We start from the raw sequence: 25,327 nt of genomic DNA, 5'->3' as shown, positions 1-25,327 counted from the left end.
CCTAACAATCCTAAAGCACTACTGTTCTAAGTCCTAGACACCCCCATGGCCTAAAGTGCCTTCCTTCTCAGCATTTATCAAAGGTGAGAAGCAATTAATTACTGCTCACATGCAGTACTTGGCCATAGATTCCATACCGTCTTCTAAGGTGTTGAACTATTACTGAAAACTTTTCGTTGTGTGAAACAGAAGCAGAGTGGGTAAGGGGAAAGCACAATCACTTCTCAGAACTGGACCCTTCAATCCCCACTCTTCACTCTCAGTTCTTCACTTGTAAAACAAAACCTTAGAGCCAGTCGCACAGGGTTTTTGTGAGAATCAAGGGCGGGAGGAGGAAGGAAGGACTCGGTTGGGGGAAAGAGCAAATGGTCATCAAATGCTGGCTGATTTCTTCTGCCTGAATGGGAGATTGCCCCTAAAATTTGTAAACTCTCTGAAGGCAGGGGCCTTCATACATTTTTGGTATTTCCTGAAGGCCAACTTCAGAGACACCTCATAATTATTCAATCTGATCACTTAAACAGAATCACTTCCCCTGTCAGGACTTGCTCAAGAAACTACAATGGCTCTTAGGACAAAATCTGTCTCTGGAGTCTGACTGTAGGTGTTGGCCACTTACTCTGTGACCTCTGGAAGGTTACTTAACCTCTCTTGAGCCTTAGGTCCCTTATTTGTAAAATGTTAATAATAGTTACCGACCTCATAAGATTATGAGGATAATTCAGGTGAACTGCTAAGTATATAATCGGTCCCTCAAAACTGCTAGCTCTGATTATGTCCTGTCCCGAACATTCGGTGTCCACAGAAATTTGGCTTCTGCATTCCCTTGTCTCCCCGTTTCTGGCATACACACCTTCCCCCTAGAGACGGGGGTCGCCACCCTCTGAGCCGCTCTTCTTTCCCGGTTCCTGTGTTTAACCACCACCATCCACCAAATACCACAGGGCAGGCTCTGTATTAAGAAAGTTCCATAAATTCGTCAAAACCACCAAAAGCGCCTATGAGGTCGGATCTACTACTGTTGCCATTTTAGAGAACAGGAAACAGGCCCTGAGGGTTTGGGTGACTTCCCCGAGTTCACCCAACTCTGCGGAGGCCACAGCCCGCGCTCGCACCGCCCGCCCCTCGGCCTCTTCCCGGGCCCGAGGTGCACCCGCATCCATTCACACCCCGCCCAGCCCCTCCTCTTCCAGCAGCTTCCCGGCTCCCCCCGCGCGCCCGCCCGTCGCCCCCCACACCTGAGTCAGGTCCCCGGGGGTACGCCCCATCCGTCCTTCGCGGCTTTTCCCTTTTCTCTGCCAGAGACTGAGGGGTACGCCGGCGCCGGCGTCCCGCACGCGTGTAAGTCACCGCGAGCTCCTTGGACTGAGGACCTGAGGGGCGAGCTCCGCAGAAGAGCGCTGCGGCTCCGTCCGCGCCGCGTAGCGGGGGTGCAAATCGCGGGTCGTGCCGAGCAGCCGGTCACGTGGCGGGGAGGGGGCGCCGGCGCGCGCGGGCGGGCGGGCGCGCGCGCCTGCGAGCGTGTGGAGGCGCGAGTCGTGGTTCGGGCGTATGTATAGGGGGGAGGGGGCGGCGGCCGGGAGGGCCGACTCCGCCCCCTGTGCGCATGCTCCGGTCCCGGCGGGTTATAAGGCAGCCGCGCCACGGGCCCGGCCCCACAAAGTGCTGGCGAGCTGCGACGTGACCAACCGGCCGCGTGGGTTCCCGAACGAGCGAACGAGGCAGCTGGTGAAGGACGCGACCTGGACCCTGGGCCCTGCGGAACTCCAGCCGCGTCACGCACACGCTCGGCGCCGCGAGCCGCGCATAACGGTTAGTTGAGTAACGGCCGGCGGCGGCGCTCGGCGCGGACCCCGCGGTGCCCCTGCTGCTCTCGCGGGCGGGAGGGAGCCTCGGGAGCCAGGGGGTGGGGGGCATGCAGACTTGAGTCTCGGGGGAGGGGGGCGGCCCGGCAGGGGCATCGTGGCCGCGGGCCGCCGCGTGGCCCCGGAGCGCGGCTTTGGTGAAGGAGACCTTGAGGCGGTGGGGACAGCGCCTCGCCCCGCTGAGCTGCGGCCCCCCTGGTCAGGTGCCGGCTACCGGCCTGGCCGAGGAGTTGGGTCTTGGTGTCGGTGACCTTGGGAAAGTCGCTCTTCCCCAGTCTTCAGGAGTCTTCTCAAGAGATGCTTTTGATTTGGAAAAGGGACGACGTGGGGCTGATTCATGTGGTGCCTCCCGGCTCTCCTGGCCGCGTTCTGATCCGAGGGAAGGGACGGACTCGGGGCGGGAGTTATTTTGGACTCGTGGCATGCCCGCCTCAGCCTTCTGGGCCAGCCAATCCTTGCCCCACCTGGTGACTTGCGAGGGTGGTTTGGGGAGCCGCAGTCCCTGCAGCTAAGGCGTGACTGCAGGGTTCGCGTGGACTTTGCGGAGGGAACAGTGCAGCTGGCCGGCCCCGGGACTGGTGCTGACGGAGGCTCTTTGTCATTCAACCTGTGGCTGCGGAACGTCAGCTGTAGCGCCCTCGCGCTCCTGGGCTTGAAGGTGGCCCTGTTGAGAGCAGTTTGAAGGATAGCGTTACACTTCGTCAGATGCACTCGGTTTGTTCCAAGTACATCCTTTTTTCCCCACGTGCATTTTAACATTTCATTTCCTTGCCATGACTTATTTGGTGTGACACGCAGTTGCCAAAACTACTTTGAAATGATTTTCAACCAAGAAACAAACGGATTTCTACTTGACTGGAGTTTCCATCGTTTGCCTTACAACCTAGGCGTCTACTGATAACAGTAGAATGTTTACAGAGCTTACCATAGCTAGTTTTTTTTTTTTTTTCAAAAGTTATTCCGGTTTCGAAATAAAATGCGTACACGTCAGTGCCCTAATGAAACAAATGTGGATTTAGTAACTACTGGAATGTCGTGATAGGGTGAACTCTGAATTGTGAGAGTTTGGAAGAGTATGACCAGGAATTAGGCATTAATAAACAACTTCAATGTCAGTTACCAGACCTGTGAGTGAATTAAACTATGAATCTTCAGCTTTTTAGTTTGGCATCAAATTGTACCCATAAATCCAAGTCTTATGCCCTGAAGTACAACTTTGCCTTCAAACTGCCATGGAAAATATCAGGAATTCAAGACATCTAGCGTTTAATATAGGTAATGGGTAAGTATTATTTAAAAGTTTAACATACTTGAGTAATTCAGGGTTTAGATAAATGCTGTTCTTTAATCATACTACAGTGACTCTTGTTAAATATGTAAGTTAATGGTGTGGAGAGCGTTTTGTGAGATTTTTGTAGCCGAGTAGGTTTAAAGGTAACATAACAGGTTATAACATCCCTAAGCAGATAAAAAAAAAAGGGGTAAAAGGTCATAGGATGAAACCAGTTGATAATGTTTCAATAGTTTACATGTGTTTTCATCTTTTAAATATTAATGCATATAATATTAGCCCTGGAAAAGATCTTAATCACTACCTAGTGAGATTCTCTTATTTTACACATCAGGAAACTGAGGTTGAAGAAGTTAAGTGACTTAACATTCTAGGTCTGAAAACTTGTTAATACTTGGGGGGAATTAATGTGTCTTTTGACTCTCATTTAATCAGATTGGCACTCTTGAGCTTTCTGTAAAATTGTTAATGTGGATATAAATTATACTAAAATTATTTTGAGTAATTTTTTCCCAATTTATGTTCTTCATCCCCATTGTGTTTTCAGTCTACTTTATAGTACATTCCTTTGTAGGATTTAGGTCCTGTAAATGCCTACATGGCCAGTCTTTTTTTATTGCAGATGAAGACTTGGAAGATGGAACTTAGTTATAGGAAAAATAGACCAGAAAGTTATAAATATTTATGTATTCAGCAATTTGGTACTAGCTACTAGGCACTAGGAAAGACTTAGAATTCAGCAGTGAACAAGTTCAGCCCTATCCCTTCTGGAGTTTGTAGTTTAACTGAAGAGCAGATAGATAGGTAAAGGTGATTACCACAAGTATTGAGTGTCCTGGTAGAGGAAGTGCAGTTCCCAAAGAACCAAATAGTGTGTTCTGGAGATAGGAGAAGACACCCAACTTAGTATAGAAGCGATCTGGGTAGGCCTCTCTGAAGAAATGGTACTTAGCTTTTTAGACTTGAAGGTTAGGAGCTAACTGAGCCAGGAAGTGATGGTGGAAAGAGCATTCCAGACATGAATACTGAAACTGCAGTCAGAGTACAGGGTACATTGGAAAAACTGCAAGAATTTAATCAAAGCTAAAGCATAAAGGGAGAAGGGAGATTAAGGAGAGATGAAAGTTGGAGAGGTAGATAATCTCAGATAATGGCCTTATAAGTTATTTTAAGGAATTAGGGAAGGGACTACGTCAAAAATTTAAGGAAGCACTCTTGCCTTGAAGGCAGTCTAAAGCAGTTTAAGGGTTTTAAGTGGGACTGGGAATGACCTGATCACATTTTTCATTTTAGGAGCATCATTCTGTATACAAGCATCATTCTGTATACAATGTGGGGAATAGGCTGATGGGGAGGCTGTTGGAATGTGCGAGACCACAGTGATAGGCAGTAGTGGAAGGATGGAAGAGAGAGGAAACACACAGGATTCTGTGGCAGACCAGATGGGAGAGACTGGGACATCCAGAAGAGTTAACAATATCTCATAGGTTTCTAGCTTGACCAAATATGATTTTACAGATTTATTAGATGGTATTTATCTCCCTTTAATCAATGGGGACATTTAAGACATGTGACTAGCCCAGGGCTGCTCAGGTTTGAGTGTTGGAAACAAAACAAATCCATTCCTGTCTTTTTAGTTCCATTGGTGTTATTGATAGTGATTTTTTTTCTTAATCCCTTTAAAATTTTTTTTTTTTTAGTATTTTTTTAAATTTATTTTTGAGAGAGAGACAGTGCGAGCCAGGGAGGGGCAGAGAGAGAGAGGGAGACACAGAATCCGAAACAGGCTCCAGGCTCCAAGCCTTCAGCACAGAGCCCGACGCGAGGCTCGAACTCCCAAACCGCGAGATCATGACCTGAGCCGAAGTCGGACGCCCAACCATCTGAGCCACCCAGGCGCCCCACTTACTTATTCCCTTCTAAACAATTTATTATTGAAAATTTCATACACAATTGAGAGCCAGTACTGTTTCATCTATACCCTTTCCCGCTCCCCTACAGCTGCTACTGGGTTACTGTGAAGCAAATCCTAGATATACAATTATTTCATTTGTAAATATTTCAGTATGTCTCTAAAAGACATGACTCCAAAATATCATAACCACATACCATTATCTTACCTATAAAAATGAACATCATCAAATAAGCAGAAAATTCAAATTTTCCTAAGTTTTTTTTTTTTCCCCCTTTTTAAAGTAAGCTCTATACCCAACATGGGGCTTGAACTCATAACCTCGAGATCAAGAGTCCCATGCTCTATGGACTGAGCCAGCCAGGTGTCCCCCTAAATTGTTTGAAATAACTAGGTTGCTTGGTTTGGGATCCAAACACAATCACACATTACATTTGGTTGGTATGTATTTTAACCTGCAGTTCCCCCCCTCCCTTCTCATTTTCCTCATAATTTATTTGCTGAAGGAACCAGGTTATTTTTCTTAAAGTTTCCCTCATTCTGGATTTAGTTGAATCTGTCCCTCTGGAGTAGTTTTAATATGTTCTAGTTCAACATGTCTCTTGATTCCCTGTATTTCCTGTAAATTGGTGGCTAGATTTAAGACTTTGAGCATGCTTAGATCTGTTTAGGTTTGATTTCTGAGGGTAGGGACAGTGTGGGGGAGAGGGCAAATATAATCCGTAGATGATGATGTATATTTCCATCAGGAGGCCTATGTTTGCTTGCTACTGACTCTGCTATATTAATGGCATGGTTCCATTTTTTTCATTAGTGGTTTGCAAATGCCCTCTAATTCTAACATTCCTTCTCAGTTGATCAACTGGAATACCTCTATAAAGAGAAGTAGGGCTTTCCCCCCCACCCCCAGTTTTAATGGGATATAATTGACATACATCATTGTATAAGTTTAAGGTATACAGTATGATGGCTTGAGTAACATATATTGTGAAGTGATTACCACAGTAAGTTCAGTTAGCATCCATCAGCTCATTAGATACAATAAAAAGAAAGCAAAAAAAAATTTTTTTTGTCCCAAAGAGAGTTCAGGATTTATTCTCTTAACATTCACATGTATCATATTAGTGTTAATTATAGTTGCCATGTTGTACCTCCTATCCCTTATTCTTATAATTGGAAGTTTGTACCTTTTGACCACCTTCCCCAAGTGGTTTTTGAATGTAAGGGTAAGTTAAAGTTTGTGTTTTAATACAATATCCTATGTGATTGAGACACTGTCTTTTTGGAGAGGTGTATTTAATTGTATCAAGGTTCATTTTCTTTAAAAGCCAGTATTTTGTTAAAATGTTTTTAGCACCTGATGTTAATATTTCAAATGGTTTTTACGATTTGGGATATATAGAATTTCTGTTCTTAAATTGATAGGGTTTCTTTTGGTCTTCTCTGCCATTTCTTTGAAGAACTTATCTGTTCCCATAGCTTTTGGGGAGTTTCTGGTAGAATCACTACCAAATCTAAATCTCTAGCTGTAACCACATTACAGATTTTAAATTCCTTGAGGACAGAGATTGATTACTCTTATCAATGATCTGCTTTTCTAATTCTTTGGCATTTCAAAATTAAAATGTTGCTTAAAGTTCATTATCTCTGCCTGTTCCCAACTTCCCTTCATTCCTCACACCCCCCACCCCCAACCTACTCTTTTCTTCTGATTACCATTCTTTCAGGTAGTCAGGGTTAAAAACCTCTGAGTCATCTTAATACTTCTCTAGTAGGTCCCCTGCCCTACCAAGTGCAATTAAGTGCCAAACCTTTCCTTTGTTGTATCCATTTGCTTCCCCCACTCTACTTTTCATTTTTATTACTACTCCCTAGTTTAGGCTGCTGCCATGATTTGTGGCGTGGCCTTATATCTTCTCTCATTGCCATCCCCCTTCTCTAATCTGCTCTATAATGTGCTGCCAGTTCTGATCATGTCATCTCTTTAATTAAAACCTTCTCATGGCTTTCTAGTGCCTACCAAATTTAGTATTTGCCTGTATAGATTTAAGTCTTCTATAATATATAACTCCAAATTATCCTTCTAAGTTGTATGCTATTCTTCCTTTAACTTGCACTGACAAACTGAAATTTTTCTCCATGCTTTTTCCCCCTGTAATTTTGTTTTCTCTTTTCCTGGTCATGGGATCCATTTTATAATGGATCTTTATGCCAAGATTAGTATAGGTGACATATTTGAACCCTTGTGTTCTATAAAGAAGTGATAAAACAGCAATAACAATCTTAAGGAAATGGTGATTTCTCTTCTGAGGTCACAGCACACACAATGACAGCATGAGTTCACATCTGCCAACAGCGAGACTGGCTGCAAAAGGGCTGAGCCGTTTAGGAGTACCACTGACCATTTATGCAGAAGTAGTGGGATCCAGCTGTGTTGTTTGTCCACACTACTCTGTTGCTAATCACATCTCATAATGTTGTTGAATCTAATCTGATTTGATTACAATGACTTAGTCCTCCTGTGAAGGAGAAATTCCTCAAAACATACAAGCATTGTAAGCTGCATATTTGATCATTGGTTGAAAAGTATTTTTTCTTGGGGCTCCTAAGTGGGTCAGTTGGTTAGACATCCAATTCTTGATTTCAGTTCAGGTCATGATCTCACAGGTTGTGCGACTGAGCCCTGTGTCGGGCTCTATGCTGACAGCGCAGAACCTGCTTGGGATTCTCTCTTTCTCTGCCCCTCCCCTGTGCTCTTTCTCTGAATAAACACTTAAAAAGAAAAGAAAGGGGCATCTGGGTGGTTCAGTTGGTTAAGCGTCTGACTTTGACTCAGGTCCTGATCTCGCAGTTAATAAGTTCAAGCCCTACATCAGGCTCTATGCTAACATTGAGGACCCTGGAACCTGCTTTGGATTCTGTGTCTCCCTCTCTCTACCCCTCCCTCTCTCTCAAAAATAAAAGACAAAAAAATTTTTTGAAAGAAAAGAAAAATACTTTTTTCTCTTTGATTTTGCTCTTCCTATGTAAATCACCAAAGACTATTGAGTAAATGAAAGTCTGATAATACTGCTCTAGTGTGTTACTATTTTGGATAGTAATGGAACTTCTTTTTTATTAAATTTTTAAATTCCAATATAGTTAATATACAGTGCTATGTTAGTTTCAGGCATACAAAATGGTGATTCAACAATTCTATACGTTACTCAGTGCTCATCATGATAAGCATACTTGTAACAGGGCTTTTTAAGTTGCCTCGAATAGTTTTGAGACTCGAAACTTTTACTGTATTAACTTTCTCTTCTGTTCCCGTATCAGGGGTTTGTACCCTAGAATCTGCAGATTGGTCCTCCCTGATGGATGGAATTCAGAGAGTCTGTGAACTTGGCTAAAGAAAAAAATTACACCTTTTCATTAACTTCTAAGTAAAATTTAGATTTATTTCAACTATGAGTGTAGGCAACTATAGCTACAACTAAGCTATAGTAGTTTTAGTAGTACCTGGTGACTGTCACCAATAGAAATCACATATTTTCATATCATAATGTGATTGTAGCCATCTTAAAATTGTTTAAACTTATCATTACTTCACAATTACTGTGGTTATTAGACCTACTAGATTTTATCTAATTTGTTAATTTTGAAAGGACATATCAATTAAAAAGTATATATCAATTAAAAATATTTTGACAATTATACGTTTGTATTTTATGCATTTAAAAACCTCATTCTAACAAGAATAATGACAGTTTTTACCAAACTGTCAAAGGAATCTGTCAAAGGCACCAAAGAGCCTAAGGACTCCTGTTTATATTCTTGTATGTGTATTCTGATAGAAGAGTAGTTAGCCAGAACCTGTGATGGAATATATAATACAAATCATGATGTCACAGGTTTATGTAAATTATTTGGCCATTGACTTCTGTGTACTAAATCATCATAAATTTTGACCTCATAAATGGTAGGAAACAAAATGCTTGTGTTTGCTAAGGACTAGTAAGATGATTTCCACAAATATGGGCAGAATAATTTTCCTTTGTATTCAGGAAGTATATGTTTATATAACTTAAAATTAATACATCTGAAATGGTTTTTTTTTATTTGTTTTTAAATTTAAAAAAAAAGTTTTTAAGTAAACTCTAGGCCCAATATGGGGCTTGAACTCATGACCCTGAGACCAAGAATCACACACTCCATGGACTGAACCAGGCAGGTACACCCAAAATTCTGTTTTAAATGCCGTAGTTAGGGGCACCTGGGTGGCTCAGTTGGTTAAGTATCCTGACTCTTGATCTAAGCTCAGGTCTTGTTATCAGCCTGCGATGGGCTCTGCATTGGGCTTGGAGCTTACTTAAAAAATACACCATAAGGTAAATGGAATAGAGGGTGTCTTCATTGACTTGGAGTTTTCTTGCCCTCTTTTGGATATATCAGCAAAGGTGCTTCAAATTGCTTCAGATCTTAACTTCACAAGCTCGCTCTATTAGATGTAGGGTTTTTTATTTTGCTCAACTAAGTGAACCCCTAAAGAGGTCAGTGGAAGTCAGGTTTGAAATACCTGCTCTGTAGATTAGAAATACACGTCCTTACTTCAGTCTGTTGTGACTGTGTAATGATGTTGTATGTATTTACTCTGTTACTTGGAAAACTACCTGATGGGGTTAGTAGAGGGAAAAAGAATGGTTTAACAATTACTGTGGTTTCTAGGAAAATAAAACATTAATTTGAAAGTTGTATATTTTTAGTAAAGGAACTTAATAATTAATCTTTTTTTAATTTATTTTGAGAGAGAGAGAGAGAGAGAGAGAGCACAGACAGGGGAGGGGCATAGAGAGAGGGAGAGAAATTCCCAAGCAGGCTCTGCACTCTCAGCACAGATCCTGACACTGGACTTGATCTCACAAACTGTGAGATCACAACCTGAGCCAAAATCAGGAGTCAGACGCCCAATCTGACTGAGCCACTGAGGTGCCCCGGAACTGATAGTTATCTTAAAGACAATATAATCTAAGATTTATAATGTCAGCAATTAAAAAGACTATTTCAGTTTAATTGTAGTATGCTGATTGTTTGTTACATCTTTACTGTTTATGAATATCTTCTAAAAAAGCTTTGCAAATACACATTTGAGAATGGTGGGTAATGATTTAATTCCAAACAAACAATACTCAAATTTAATACTCTCGTGTGGTTTGTTATTGATGAAACAAACAAAACAAAACAACTTAGTTTTTTGAGATAATGAGGGTCAAAGTTTGAACTTAATGAAGTTCAAACTCATTCAGAGCATGTTTATTAAATAGTGACTGTGTACAAGAAATTACTAGAAAGGGATGAAAGAATATATAGTTTAAAGTGTGCTTTGAGGAGTACCTCAAACTGTGGCTCAGTTGTGGCTCAGTCAGTTGAGCATCCGACTCTTCATTTCAGCTCACGTCATGATCTCACAGTTTCGTGAGTTCAGGCCCCCTCTGGAATCTGTGCTGTTGGCTCAGAAACTGCTTGGGATCCTCTCTCTCTCCCTCTCTCTCTGCCCCTCCTCCACTCATGCTCTCTCAAAAATAAATGGATAAACTTTAAAAAAATAAAATATGGTTTGAGAACATTCAGAATGAAAATAAAGCTTTGAAATAAAATGTTAGTACGTTACTCTGTTGTTTCTAGTCCTCGAAACTTAAGATATTTTTATGTGAAAGTAAGTATAGTGTTAATTATTTCTGCCAGTGAATAGTTCAAATCTGCTTTTTGCAAGAAAAGGAAAAGGTTTCTTTGTTTATCTTTTAATGAATTGTAATCCACTTATACTCCCCATTAGGCTTCAGAATACTGGGAGTGAAATAGATTCTAGCAGAAATATCACCTATTGTATTCAAATACTCATTTATATTCAAAGTAATATAAATGACACAACACCGACAACATATCTATTTGTAGTTTTAGTCTTGCTAGTACATTTTTTTTCAAATTCTGAAACAAGGTAGGTCTTACACTAATAAATTGAAATGGCTCACTTAGATACTGATTGGGTGAATATATTTTTGGATTGCTGAAGAAAAACAACATATTCAGGTATTCCAGAGTATAGTCTGGAATTCTGCCAAACAGAACATGCTGTTGAAGGATATAGTCTCCAACTTCCCCTTCTTTGCTACTATTCACACTCTGTTTTATATAATGTGAAATGGGTCTGTATTTGGAAACTCTTGCCCAAGCAAGAAACAAATTAGCATGTGAAAGGGAACAGGACTTGGCCTCAGCATAGAATATAGCCAATTTTTCAGTCTGAGAAACAGGCAAAAATGAAGCATTAAAGAAGGCCAAGATCTGCTGGTGTAGTAATAACTCAGAAAGTGAGACTGATTAGATCTTTTTGTTGTTGGTGTTATTAAGTTTATTTATTTATTTTGTAAGAGAGAGCATGGATAGGGGAGGGTTAGAGAGAGGGAAAGAGAATCCCAAGCAGGCCGTGCACTGGTCAGTGTGGAGCCCGACATGGGGCTTGAACCCACAAACTGTGAGATCATGACCTGGGCTGAAATCAAGAGTCAGATGCTTAACCAACTGAGCCCCTTAGCACCCCTGATCAGGTAAGTTCTATGTGCCAAAAGTTGTATTCAGTAATTTTTTTTCTTTATGTAAAAACAAACAAAAAACCTTTTCTGCCTCTTTGTAGAGGACACTAGGTCCAGAAAGCATAACATCACATTACTGAGGCGGTTTTCCTTGTTTCATATTTTTCTCTGCTTCTCAAAAACTGGGGAAATCAGAGTCTTTGAAGTTCACCTAATGCTAACTTTTGGGGGCAGGAGGAGGTTAAATTTTTAAAAGTGGGAAGAATAGCCTCTGTCCTTAATTCATGATCTAAAAGCACACACCTAAACTAATTAGGGAAATAATTACTTACAAAGAAAGAAAAAGACATATAGTTTAGTATCTTAGAGTTTTCAGAATGCTACCCAAGAAGCACTAAGATATCATGGAGGAAATTCACTTCATGTGACATGGTATATTCAGAAAAGCAGTAAGGATATTGGTGGGCTAGAGTAGATTTTTAGTATTAGATGAAATTAGAATTATGGAAATCATCAGTGAACATTAATTTCATTTTTACAAGTTACTAAATGCTTTTATCACCTCAATATGTGAATATGGAACAAAATGATACTATCTTTCTGCCTTTGTTTCTGATTTGGCCTTTAAGACTAAGGTGTCCTAAAACCATGGTGCCTCTTGATGGCCTGTTGTCCTTTTCTCCCTGGGGAGTCATACGGTTGATTTTCTTTCTTTTTTTTAATGTTTGTTTATTTTTGAGAGATCACAAATGGGGGAGGGGCAGAGAGAGAGAGGGACAGAGGATCTGAAACAGGCTCTGCGCTGACAGGCTGACAGCAGCAAGCCTGATGTGAGGCTTGAACTCATGAACCGAACCGTGAGATCATGACCTGAGCTCAAGTTGGACGCTCATCCAACAGAGCCACCCAGGTGCCCCCAGCTCACATTCTCTTTCCTTCTTTGCTCTTCCACAACTGAGATTGCCTGAAGCATGATTTCGTCATGAATTATAAATACATACTTTCAGAGTCCCTCACTTTTCCTTCCTCTACTTCCAACTCTTACACAGTAGCATTACCAGAATATCTCTTCCTTTTCCCTTTCCTTCTTTCCTCTCTGGTTTATGAGACAAAAAAGCCTCAATCTTTGTTAATAAGTGTGAGAAGTGCTAATGATGTAACAGTATCAAGGAAAAGGGAAACTTGTAAGTATACATTTTAATCATGACTGATGTAATAAAGAATTGGTTCTACTAACTTCTCTTAAAGCTTTGAAATATCCATAGAAGTTATTACTAATTTCTGGACACCCTTATCTGCTTCCTTATCCCCACAAGTGAGTCCCAGTATCAAAGAGAACTAAACTAACTTAATCTCATGGGTTTTGTCTTAGTTAATTATACTGTTGTTTTCTAATCTGTATTACAGACCTACATAACTTCAGCTTCTCTGAATGTGACTTTCTCTATGGTATGACTTTGAGGGGTAGCCTAGGTGGCTAACCACAGCGAAGTGGGAAAGTTCTGTAAAGTTAGGGATTTGCAGTGAAAAGTAAAAATGAGTTTGCCACTTTGTTTGACTAGGTGTCCCCAACTTTCGTTCAGGAACCTTAATGCTGAGCCCTAAGTAACCACCCCAGGCCTGTTATATTGAAGAGTTACCTATTTTTTAATTCATCTGATGTTAAACAATCCATGAACTTTAAATACAGAAAAAAATGAAGATGTTGGTTATTGTCTTAAAATAAACCTTACCATAAAGTAGAAGAAATAATACCATTGATCTGGATACATATTCAGAGATGTTTCTGATATTGAATGGAAAAAGCATATAAAGCAGCATAAAACACAATCCCATGTTTATATCACATATATGCTTATGCATGGTATCCTAGAAAGAAATTTAAGAAAATTCTCATCAAAATGTAGAATAACTGATACAAGGATGATAGAATGGCAGAGATATTTTATTTTCAATTTATATATGTGTATCCTAGGGGCGCCAGGGTGGCTCATTTGGTTAAGCGTCTGACTTCAGCTCAGGTCATGATCTCACAGCTCTTGAGTTCAAGCCCCACATCAGGCTCTGTGCTAACAACCCAGAGCCTGGAGCCTGCTTCGGGTTCTGTGTCTTCCTCTCTCTCTGCCCCTCCCCCACTCCTGCTCTGTCTCTGAAAAATAAACATTAAAAACTGTACGTGTGTATATCCTCTAATTTTTCTATAATGAGTATGTATAACTTGTCATCTTTTAAAACTTTGCTACTTTGTGTTTTTTATTATAAAGTAATATATGTTCATTGGAACAAGTCAAACAACATAGTTATCATAGGAGGATATTATCTACTCCTCACAACCTCCAACCAATATAAAGTTTCAGATGCATTTATTAGAACATATTTATTGAATTCACTTAATTTACCTTTTTCCCCCCTTTCTTCCCTGTAATCTAAACTCCATGAGGCAGGGACCATGTCTGTTTAGTTTACAGCTTTTGCTGCAAGCACTCAAATTTTATTAAATGAGTGGCAAAAAAGTTTGATGTATATCCTGATACAATTTTAAAATGATTATACAGTTCTATTATGTGTAGCTTTAAAAATCTGAATTGCAGGGGCACCTATGTGGCTCAGTTGGTTGAGCATATGACTCTTGATTTTGGCTCAGGTCATGATCTCACAGTTGATGGAATTGAGCCTGGCTTCAGGCTCTGCGCTGACAGTGTGGAGCCTGCTTGGGATTCTCTCTCTCTCCCTCTCTCTCTGTTCCTCCCCTATGCACTCTTTCTCTCTCTCCCCCTCTTTCATAATAAGTAAACTTAAAAATTTTTTTAAAAATCTGAGTTACAAAAACATTCATGAAATTTAGGACATTGATAGCTGATCGTCTTTGGGTCTCATGACTGTAAAATCCTGCCTTTGTATGAACATCCTGCCTTTATTATTAACAAGGTATGCCCCTTTCTTTATTGCACTAATGAAAACTAACACTTGTTTTTGGGATCATGGTGTTGATAAAGAAAGTTACACCACAGTTTGTGTTTGGGTAGTAGAAAGGAAAGGTGAAATGGCCAAGAAATGCAGTGTGTCACTTAGGAAGTTGTTATATAGAAGAATAAGAGAATCTGCTACTATAAGACTTAATTTTTTTAAGTTTTTTTTTTAAGTTTATTTTTGAGAGAGCGTGTGAGTAGGGGTGGGCGAGAGAGAGGGAGACAGAGAGGGAGAGAGAGAGAATCCCAGACAAGCTCCTCACTGTCAGCGCAGAGCTGGAAGCAGGGCTTGAACTCAAACTGTGAGATCATGACTAGAGCCGAAATAAACAGTTGGATGCTTAACCAGCTGAGCCACCCAGGAGCCCCTATTTTAATTCCAGTCGTTAACATACAGTGTTATATTAGTTTTAAGTGTGCAGTATAGAAATTCCAACACTTTCATACATCACCCTATGCTCATCACCACAAGTGCATTCCTCGGTCCCCATCACCTATTTAACCCATTCTCCCACCCATCTCCCCTCTGGTAACCATCAGTTTGTTCTCTGTTTCTTTGTCTCTCTCTCTTACTTTTTAACCCTTGTTTGTTTTGTTTGTTAAACAAACCTATGAGTGAAATCATATGCTATTTGTTTTTCTCTGACTTCTTTCACTAAGCATTATACTCTCTAGCTCTATACACGTCATTGCAAATGGGAAATTTTCATTCTTTTTTATGGCTGAATAATATTCCATTGTATATATATGCCACCTCTTCTTAATCCGTTCATCGACTGACGGGACACTTGGTTCCGTGTCTTAGCTGTTGTAAGTAATGCCATAGTGAATGAAGGGGGTGTATGTATCCCTTTGAATTAGTGTTCTTATATTTTTTAGGTAAATACCCAGTAGTGTAATTGCTGGATCAAAAGATAGTTCTATTTTTAACTTTTTAAGGGACCTCCATACTGTTTTCCACAGTGGCTGCACCAGTTTCCATTCCTACCAACAGTGCCAGAGGGTTCTTTTTTCTCCACGTTCTCACCAACACCTGTTGTTTCTAGTGTTGCTGATTTTAGCCATTCTGACAGGTATGAGCATTTTCCTGATGATGAATGATGTTGAACATCTTTGCATGTGTCTGGATATCTTCTTTGGAGAAATGTCTGTTCATGTCTTCTGCCCATTTTTAATTGGATTGTTTTTTGGGTGTTTTGAGTTTTATAAGTTTTTGAGTTCATAAGTTTATAAGTTTTTTGTATATTTTGGATACTAACCCTTTATTGGTTATATCATTTTTTAATGTCTTCTCCCATTCTGTAGATTGCCTTTTAGTTTTGTTGATGGTTTCTTTCATTATGCAGAAACTTTTTTTTGATAGTAGCAGTAATTTATTTTGGCTTTGTTTCCCTTACATCAGAGACCTATCTAGAAAGAAGTTGTTATGGCTAATGTCAAAGAAGTTATTGCCTATTTTCTAGGTTTTATGGTTTCAGGTCTCACATTTAGGTCTTTAATCCATTTTGAATTTATTTTTGTGTATAATGTAAGAAAGTGGTCCAGTTTCATTCTTCTGCATGTAGCTGTCCAGTTTTCCCAACACCATTTGTTGGAGAGACTATGTTTTTGCCGTTGGATATTCTTTCCTGCTTTATTGAAGATTATTTGACCATGTAATTATGGGTCTGTTTCTGGGTTTTCATTCTCTTTCATTGATCTTACGTGTCTATATTTGTGCCAATACCATACTGTTTTGATTACTGCAGCTTTGTGATATAACTTTAAATCTGGAATTCTGATGCCTTCAGCTTTGCTTTTCTTTTTCAAAATTGCTTTGGCTATTTGTGGTTTCATACAAATTTTCAGATTGTTCTACTTCTGTGAAAAATGCTATTGGTATTTTGATAGGGATTGCATTAAATGTATAGATTGCTTTGGGTAGTATAGACTTTTTAACAATATTTGTTCTTTCAATCCATGAATATCTTTCCATTTCTTTTTTTTTTTTTAAGTTTAGTTTGAGAGAGAGAGAGAGAGAGCGCGCACATATGCGTGTAGGAGGAGGAGCAGAGAAAGAGGGGGAGAGATAGAATCCCAAGCAGGCTGCTCACTGACAGTACCCATCTTTCCATTTCTTTGTGTTGTAAGACTATTACTTTTCATCCCGGATAGTATTTAATAGCTAATGGGCTTCACTGTTTTTTTCTTTTTGAAATACTAATTCACTAGGAGCAATGTTAAACTGGAGATTTATGTTTTTCATGCTGTGGCCCCTTAGATGAAGTCACCTTAGTTTTAGAATTGGGAGCCATAACCCTAGTAGTACAAGATGCTAAGTGGGTCTTACTGTTTTATTCTGTTGTCATGTTTTGCTATTTGTCAGCTGGAGTAGAAATAGTTGCTAGTTTCTTGATACCTTTTTATAATAAACATTTAAAAAATTTCACAATTTTTCATGGAAGTTTTGAGTTTCACATTAAATTATTAAAGGGAGAAAGGCACCTGGGTGGCGCTTGTCAGTGAAGCATCGACTCTTGATCTTGGTTCAAGTCATTACCTCACAGTTGGTGAGTTCGAGCCCCACATCAGGCTCTCGCTGATGGCATGGAGCTTGCATGGGATTCTGTCTCTCCTGCTCTCTGCCCTTCCCCCACTTGTGCGTGTGCACACTCTCTCTGTCTCTCACAAAATAATTTTTTTTTAATTATTAAAGGGAGAAATATTTTTATTGGCATTAGTTTGATTATGCTAATAGTTGGCAAATGAGACTTTAAAAGTAAGTGGAGGTGTCTCTTTTTTATTTTGAAAACTCTTGTTTTCAGTATAAACTGCATATTAATTGGGGCATCTGGGTGGCTCAGTCAGTTGAGTGTCTGACTCTTGATTTCAGCTCAGGTCATGATCTCACAGTTTTGTGAGTCTGAGCCCAGTGTTAGGCTCTGTTCTGACAGTAAGGAACCTGCTTGAGATTCTTCCTCTCTTTCTGCCCTTCCCCGTCTCACAGTCTCTTAGTCTCTCTCAAAATAAATAAACCCATCTATTCTGTGGGTCTACAAATAGATTACTTTTGAAAGAAATTGCACTGGTATGGAGAGAAGAGAGAAATAAAATACTAAAATTAACCCTCAACAGGGAAACCAGAACCCAGATTCAGAGTTTCTACACATTACAGGGACCATACTTCCTCCCCCATCCACTTGCATAAAATTATGCTTATTTGGGTGAATAGATGCCAGAAATCATTTTCTTACAAGGAGAATTGAGAGTAGTATAATTCAGATTGCATATGACATTAACTGAGATTAACAAAAGCAGATTAAATAAGTAAATATGTATACATACACACGTATACACACAGATGTTCATATATGTATATTCACTACCTTTAAGTTTGCATATTTGTTCATTTGCAGATATGATCAGTTTCACCCGTTCTCTGTGGTACTTACAAAACTTTAATCCTCTCTTTTAAAACAGCTACAAGAAATTAGGATTGACATTTAAAAATTTGGGTTGCTATAGCAACTTCATAGGGCTATTGTAGAGCATTAAACAAAGTCAAGATAAATTAATTTGAAGTGCATCAGTGTAGGCCCATTCAAGCAGATATAAGCAAAAATTGATTTTCACTCACTATTAATATTAAAGTCTTGGGCATTTTGTAGTTTCTTATGGAATTTAGTTGAAGTTGGAAATAGCCAAAATATACCATGTTTGTCATTCATTGAGTTGCTTACCTGGCTTTGTTCATGGTACAGCAAAAGTAGTTCTAACTGTTGCTATATAGATACATTGATATAAAAGGTGATATATTGAGTGCCAGGAAGCCCTGTAGGAAAACTTAAACCCATTTCACAAAACAAGCCAGGAATATTTACGATGCCAGTCATTCAGTGGTGGCACTAAATTCCATTCTCTGAAAACCTTTCTCAGTGGTGAGTCTTTATGTCCCCATGTCTCTATGTTATTGACAAATATTTATTTCTGCCTTTTCAAAAAATTATAGCCTTGTGGCTTTGCTCAGCTGAGCATATGGTAGTTGACTAGTATTTAAAGATCCTTCATGGAAAGATAGAAAAGTGTTATGCTTGAACAATCTGTACATAAGACCACAGTGGACAAAGAGGTGGCAGAAAAGCTGGAAATTAAAGGTATTGGTTGTTTATGTTGGAGAAACTCTTGCCCCTTGACTTCTGACCCACCCCCCCTTTCAGTCTTATTTAGGTGGTGAAAGGGCCCTTAGATCCTACATACACTCTCCATTTCATCACATGTCCTTTGGCACATGATACATTTACTTAAAACAGCAGCCCTTTTCTAGATCACAGTAGAAATGAGGACAGTTACAAACGTTAGGTTTCATCTGTTTCATGGTGCTCAGCCTCCTGACAAGTATGTATTGTGTGAGCTTTCTGTTGGGAAAAACTTAGAAAAAATTCCCCAGTTTGGGTAGAAAATACTCTCCAAGACTACATATGGTATTTGAGACTAAATATTTTAAGGGATTGACAGGGAATACCTAATAAGACAAAGAACTCTTAAAGGAAGCATTACATTTTTTTCTTTTGACTGACTAAAAAATAGCAAAGATTTGACATACTTACTCAGTTATTTTAAAATTATTTGTTTGTTTGTTTGTTTAGTGAGAGAGGGAGTGAGAGTGCTCTAAAGGCAGGGGCAGAGAGAGAGAGGGAGAGAGAGAATCCCAGGCAGGCTCTGAGCTGTCAGTGCAGAGCCCAGCGTGGGGCTTGATCTCATGAACTGCAAGATCATGACCTGAACCAAAATCAAGAGTTCGATGCTTAACCGACTGAGCCACCCAGGCATGCTCCCAGTTACTTATTAAGCGAGAGGTTATATACATACTTATAATTTTATCAAATTATAAAATACATGTATATAATTTAAATAGATTTACAACTTACAATGAAAAATAGAAAAATAGTACATTCTGTACCATCTCTTACCATTCTCTCTTTTGACTCTCTCAAAGTGTGGTTTATGGGCCCCTCCAAGGGCCCCCTCAAGACTCAAGGTTGGAGTCCTTAGTTTGCACATTGTAACTAATCACTAAGAAATGATAATTTATCAAGTTTTGGTGTAGGATCAATGTAGAATATCCACAATTATCTGAATAGGCTGCTAAAATACTCCCTTGTCCAACTACGTATCTGCTTAAGGTGGCTTTAGACCAAAAACTTATGAGATCTGTTGTATTAAAAAAGAAATATATCTTATATTTATTGGTAGGATAGTCTGAGCATGTAAATAATAAAAAATCTGGAAGTTATTAGTAATTAAAATATTGATATTTTTAGAGATTATTAATATGAGCTAAATAAAAGCATAATCTAGAGTTAATTTTCATATATTAAGAAGGACAGACCCAAAATCTTTAAGCAACTGTTAATTTCTCTTCAAGAATAGTGTATTTAGCGATGCCTGAGTGGCTCAGTTGGTTGAGTGTCTTGACTCTTGTCTTGGCTCAGGTCATGATCTTACACTGGTGAAATCCTGAGCTGCGTCGGGCTCTGTGTGGACACTGTTGAACCTCCTCGGGGTTCTTTCTATCCCTCTCTCAAAATAAATAAATAAACCTAAGGGGGGAAAAAAGGTGGTGTATTTAACTTCTTACAATGCGAGTTGGATTTACCCTCAAGTGATAAGTTGGAAGTTTGCAGAGCCAGGTTTGTATTTTTCTAGGTTCTTTATATTCCGTTTGATCAAAATCATGCATTTCATAACTATTGAGTATTTGGCTAGCCAACAATAGTATAGTTATGGTTCTGCTTTCACTGGTGCTTTATGTTTGTTTTTTTACTGTTTTTGCTTTCTTCACAATCATTTGTTTCTTTCTGTTCAGCTTCAAGTGGAAAAGAGGGTAAAAAGATGAGGCTTCCTAGACCTTGGATCTTGGGATTTACCTTGGGGTGGGTGGTTCTGTAAGCTATGAAACTGGACTAGTGCCAGTAGTAATGAGTAGTAACTTAGCTACTTTAGCAGTAATAGCTTTAGTAAATCAGCCTTCTGGATTTTCCATGTGAATGTTTCTATGTAAATTCGAAACCTTAAACTAGTCTACACTTAGTAACAATTTATTTTAAAATTGTTGATTTTAGATACTTTCTGCCTCTTTTAAGTTCACAAACTGGCCATTGTCATTTTAGAAAAATGGCTTTGTTTTCAACGTTGATCTCAAAAGTGTAGGAAACATAATGAGTAGTACTATTTGCAAGGGCTTTTGTAACTCTTGTGGAGTGGGGGCAGAGCACAGGGGGTATGGAGAAAATTTTCAGCTTTCCAGATAAGTTTACTTGCACAATTCCTGAGAGTCATGAAAAAAGGAAATAAATCAGAAGACAATTAGAAGAGAAATTAGGCAATTGTTGCACTACAGTCTTTGCCAAGAAGTTAAGGTTGTTTCTTATTGTCCTTTACAAGGCAAAGGGATGAAGAACTTTCTCATCACCATATCACTTTTTTTAAATCTCTCCATCATTTTCAGGGAACTGCTAGAGAGTCATAAAATAATAGCTAGCTGATAGGAAGGCTACTGTGCACACTGTAAGGATTAAAATCTTAAACTTTAGGGGCGCCTGGGTGGCGCAGTCGGTTAAGCGTCCGACTTCAGCCAGGTCACGATCTCACGGTCCGTGAGTTCGAGCCCCGCGTCAGGTTCTGGGCTGATGGCTCAGAGCCTGGAGCCTGTTTCCGATTCTGTGTCTCCCTCTCTCTCTGCCCCTCCCCCGTTCATGCTCTGTCTCTCTCTGTCCCAAAAATAAATAAACGTTGAAAAAAAAAAAATTTAAAATCTTAAACTTTAATCCCTTTTAGCCTCTAGACTTGGGCACTCTTTCTCAGCAGGGCTCTGAATACCGTGCAAGGGACTCTGTTCTCATAATTTACTTTTTGTATGAACCCTTATGTTTCTAGCTGAGATATGGTCAGTTTAAAAGGAACTAATATATTTAATTTTTTTATTTTTAAAGGAAGTACTATATTTAAATAATGATATTACACAATTTTTTACTAGGTGCCATCAGAATTTTTAAGTTAATAAGGAGAGCCATTTGTTAGATAGTAGCAGAATTATGCTGAATCTGTATCTGGTTTTTTGAAGTGTTTTCACAGTTTGTATACTCTAATTTTTTAGACTTCTTGTTAACTTCTGAATCTTTTTTTTTTTAAGCTTCTTGAAGTTTTAAATTTTTGACACTATGGAATAAGGTATTTTTAACTTGATGAGGCAAGTCTTAGTGACTAAAAATTGTAACTGCTTTAACTAACCGGGACAAATCATAGCTGGCAGCTAAGCTCAAAGTTTAATCACGTCCAGCACGTATTAGTTTTTCGAGTCAGAGCTTGATGCATTAAATAGCTTTGCCGTCTGCATGGATGTCTATGTGTGTAAACAATCTGGGGTGAACTAATCTTTTTAGTGGTTCTTTGAAAAATTTCATGTGCTTTTCTCTTTTTTCATACTTAAGTGAGGGAAAAACTCATGAAACTGATGTTTGGAGCAGTTCTGTTTAATATAATTTTAGAATCAAGACTGTTTCCTTTAGCAGAACTGAGCTGTTAAATAACTTTTTATTATATTTATTCCAATAGAAATTTTAGGAAGCTTCAATTTGTAAATATTTTTATCCCACCTGAATCATAGGTAAATGCCTAAATGCCCTAGGACAAAGATCTTTAATCTTTAAACTGGGTTATATTTTTAAGGGAATTATTCTTCAGATTTTCAGATTCAGATGTACTCTAAACTAAAAATCATGTCTCCTGAAAATAGATGCCTGAAGTTTTCTCCTTTCCTTTTTCAGTTTGTTTTATCTAAAAGCCCTTAACCCCACTATGAAAGAAAAGTATATCTTTGACTTATCCTAATTCTTACTGTGGCTCATTGCCCCAGACTATCAAAGTCTCTGGAATCCCCAAACAAGAGAAAATTGCAGAATGCATTGTCCCAGAGAGAGTCTTATGACAGAAATCCAAAGAGGGGTTAGGTGAGAAATATTGGAGGAGGCAGGACTTTATTCCTTCTGGATGACAAACTCCTTTCCTCTCTGTTTTTTAAGTTAGATTTTAAAAATGAAATAGTTAATACAGGATGTGGGTCAATACATTTATTTCAATTAAAATGAGGTATGACTTTGACAGAAATCTGTTTTGCTTGACTGGTTTAAAAATGAACTGGCCAGTTAGATTATATGGTATTTCCTATAAATTGGGCTAAATATTTAGTGCCAAAATTTTGAAATCTATTTGAAGTGCATAGAATACAACATATAATATGCCAGAAATTATATTCTATGTAACCTAAGCTTAATAATAAACTTTAGATGTAAAATTAATATACAAGGCAGTAGGTTATTTTCTATATGCACAAAACCTGCATATAGAGGTTACACAGCTTTATTCACAACTGCCAAAACTTGGAACCAAGATTCTGTCAGTAGGTGAACAAACTGGTACATGCCAACAATGGAATATTATTATAGAGCACTAAAAAGAAATGTGCTAAGAAAAGACCTAGAGGAAACTTAAATGTTTATTACTAAGTGAAAGAAGCCAGTCTGAAAAGTCTGCATACTGTATGATTCCAACTATATGGAATTCTGGAAAAGACAGAACTATGGAGACAATAAAAAGATCAGTGGTTGCCAGGGGTTAAAGAGGAGAGAGGGATGAATAGAGGGAGCACAAAAGATTCTTAGAGCCATGAAAGTACTTATTATGTACTATAATGATGGATACATATCATTATAAATTTGTCCAGACATAGAATGTACAACACCAAGAGTGAACCTTAAGGCAAACTATAGAGTCAAGTAATGATGTGTCATATAATGATGTGCACACTGAGTAAAACTAAAGACTACAGTTCCAAGGAAAAGAATATTACTTTAGAATATTGACACTGTTCTCACTTAGAGAACAAGCTATGGATCCTCGGATAGGCGAAGTACCTGAAATCCAGAGAAGCCAGCAATTCTTGCTGTGCAAACAATATTCTTAGAGAAGGGAGAATTATGCATCAGATTAGGACCTATCTGCAACTCTAGTGAGGTTGTGAATAACTCTTGGAGATGTCCTCTCATACCGTCTAAACCTCTTCTATAAGGGAAATGGGACAGTATGTTCTTTATTTCCCTGGGCACTTCACCTTTTCATTAGCCCTGTTTGTTTCACCAGTGAACAAGAATAGGTTGGGAATTATATTGTGGCATAATTTCACCCATCCTGATGAATTAACCAAGGGAAACTCCTGATAAGAACAAATTTATAATTGTGGTGGCCTCCCGTCTATATCTGATCCTCTCAATCTTGGCTAGTTCCAATGCCAGGAGGATATGGAGGAGATGCCCTTGCCTAGCATTCTTGAATCACTTCTCCCAGATAATTTTGAAGGAGCACTACTAAGTATGGCCCACAGATCAGTGCTGGTCTGTTGTATATTGCTAGTCCATGATGAGATAAATACAAATACTGACAGTAAGTAAGCATTTAGAAATTTTTATAACAGTTGTTTCTCATTTTTTTATATACCCATTTCGTGTATGTCTGTATATAATAGTATCAATGTACACTTTAGACACTGGTATGGAGATATGTGTGTGTATACATATATAGTTTTACATAATTTAGATTTTACATAAATCATACTGCATATGTCTAAGGTATATTTTGGAAATGGTGTTTAGCATCCATTACATCCTCTTTTCTAGTGTACATTAATATATTGCATAGGCTTTAAAGCTAAACTACATTTCTCAGGTTCCCTTGCAACTATATTTCTGAATTTGATTTAAATTCTGCCAGTCAGATCATCTGACATTTGTAAGGCAAAATTAGAACAGAGGTCTCTATGTCTACTCATTGGCTTTGAGATTTTGAGAAGCAGAGCACATGAGATCCATCTTGATGATGTCATAGGAGGTACATATTGTTCTCGAGCTAACTGCAGATATTAACAGCCTTTGTGCCGACTTCCTGATTTTGATGATAACGTGATTTTTGGCAGCTTCTTATTTTGCTGGCTTCCTAATTATGGCAATAGTGATATGATTATGGGGTCAGCAGATTTCTGGTTATAGAAGGAGGAGCAACTCTCTTGGGAGCCTGAGTAGTGCTTTGGAAAGCTTCAGAGATCCAAAGGAACAAATTTTGGAGTCTAGGGCTCACCAAGAGTAAGAGCTCTGGTAAATCCTGTTCTTTTTGGTTGGGATCCTAAAGGGCTGTGCCATAGGAGTAAGGGTGCATTTGAGATAAACCAGTCCTGAAAGGAACTGCAACGTGATTTCAGGTCATCTGGATGAACAAAACATCTTGGTCCTTGAAACATTCTTAAAGAGATTCTGGGTTTATATAGCCTTAGGTAAATGAGAATCATCTCTGGAGGAAGATAATATCCAAGCCTCAAATTCTCAGTACGGATGGAACTGTACTAAGGATGGAAAACACAGAAGAAAAAGAGAGTAGATACCTTGAGAAGGTTCAGTCCACATCCAATTGGAGTCTCAGGGAGTGGAAGGAGGGGAAAAGGGAAGAACAAATATTTGAAGACATGGTGGCTGAGAGTTTTTCAAAATCAGTGAGAATTCTGTTTTGTCAGTGTGATTATCTCCACATTATGTAATCTATATTTTCTTGGTGGTTTTTTGTTTTGTTTTTTTTTTCTTTATCTGGTTGAGTTTCCTCAAACTGTAGGTTCATATTCATCGAAGCTGGAATAG

General features: G+C 39.0%; 2 protein-coding genes across 3 annotated transcripts in view; one reads left to right on the top strand and one right to left on the bottom strand.

Annotated features, from left to right (window-relative positions):
• Positions 1-1,355, bottom strand: part of LRIG2 (leucine rich repeats and immunoglobulin like domains 2) — a 161,666-nt gene extending 160,311 nt beyond the window's left edge. Inside the window, exons 1-2 of the mRNA XM_045478681.1 lie at positions 1,239-1,355; positions 854-952 (exon numbers count right to left, since the gene is read on the bottom strand). The gene's annotated coding sequence lies outside the window, so the exon portion shown is untranslated. The remainder of the gene's footprint in view (positions 1-853; positions 953-1,238) is intronic.
• Positions 1-25,327, top strand: part of LOC123598467 (monocarboxylate transporter 1) — a 58,503-nt gene that overhangs the window by 14,883 nt on the left and 18,293 nt on the right. The window contains exon 1 of one of the 2 annotated variants that reach the window (XM_045478684.1): positions 1,613-1,812. The exons of the other annotated variant lie outside the window; for it this stretch is intronic. The gene's annotated coding sequence lies outside the window, so the exon portion shown is untranslated. Of the gene's footprint in view, positions 1-1,612; positions 1,813-25,327 lie in introns of those variants that run through there. 2 annotated transcript variants of the gene reach the window in all.

This window comes from Leopardus geoffroyi, chromosome C1 (genome assembly GCF_018350155.1).
Source record: "Leopardus geoffroyi isolate Oge1 chromosome C1, O.geoffroyi_Oge1_pat1.0, whole genome shotgun sequence".
NCBI lineage: Eukaryota > Metazoa > Chordata > Mammalia > Carnivora > Felidae > Leopardus > Leopardus geoffroyi.
This window is presented reverse-complemented; position numbering and strand designations above follow the sequence as displayed.